Source organism: Conger conger, chromosome 15 (genome assembly GCF_963514075.1).
Source record: "Conger conger chromosome 15, fConCon1.1, whole genome shotgun sequence".
Lineage (NCBI taxonomy): Eukaryota > Metazoa > Chordata > Actinopteri > Anguilliformes > Congridae > Conger > Conger conger.
Genome location: NC_083774.1, coordinates 34586481 through 34587497, shown reverse-complemented (window position 1 = coordinate 34587497; position 1017 = coordinate 34586481).

The window sequence follows — 1017 nt, the reverse complement described above, 5'->3', positions numbered from 1 at the left end:
CGGATGTCTTGCTGAAGATGATTGTTTTTTTGGAAAGGAAGAGCAGTCGTTCGTAGTCCATCTGCTCGGCCGGCGGGTTGAGACCCTGTTGGTGCACTTTGGCAGTTTCGCTGGGTTTGTGTGCGTTTGTGCTTGGCCAGATTCTGCTTCACAAGATTCAACATCTGCTGTCAGCCTCAAAGCTGCAAGGCCACGCAAACACACTTGTGAAAGTGACAAAAATAACACAAACTTACACACGAGAGGTGTAAACCATGCAAACGGCATTTAAATATGAATACTGTATATGAAAGTGGTGGACTCACACTAAGGCTTATGCACGAGGTGCACAATATTTTGGTGCTGTCAAATTATTCGAATGTGTGGGATGGTAGAATTTGGAAAATGTGAACTTGTCGAGTTTTAGACCGAAGAATGAGCGAACACTGAAAGACCAAGCTCAGCCCAGACATACATACGCAAGAGAATCCTGTGAGCCCATGTGTGCTGGTACATGTAAACTCATGCTCAAACTTGTGTTTCATATGCATGTACATTTAGCTACATTTAGGATAAGATAAGGCATTTAGCAGATGCCTTATCTTATCCAGGACAACTTGCATAACCTCCATACATACAGGTTTAGGAAATGAACAGTACTGATACCACGTCACAACCAAGGGTAGAAGTGAAGACATCTTTTAACAGAGTCAGTTGTCATTGTGGTTGCCAGAGGGAAATGGAGAATATAGCATTCTGAGGAAGATGGGTTACTGGATATTCTTCTAGATCTAGCACAGGAATGGTGAGTAAACCTGTGCAATATGTTCAGAATTGAGCTTTATCAGCCAAACATGAGCAGGAAGTGTACAATCATGATATCCATGATATCAGCTCCAGTCATGAGGAAGCGTGTTAAGAAACAGCCTTAGTGTAGTACCTGTCTACATACAGATTAATTATTGCAGCTGTGATTTTTAATGTAGCTTTAACAAATCTATAACATGTTTAAGAGTTATGCTGTAGATGTGTTCAGAA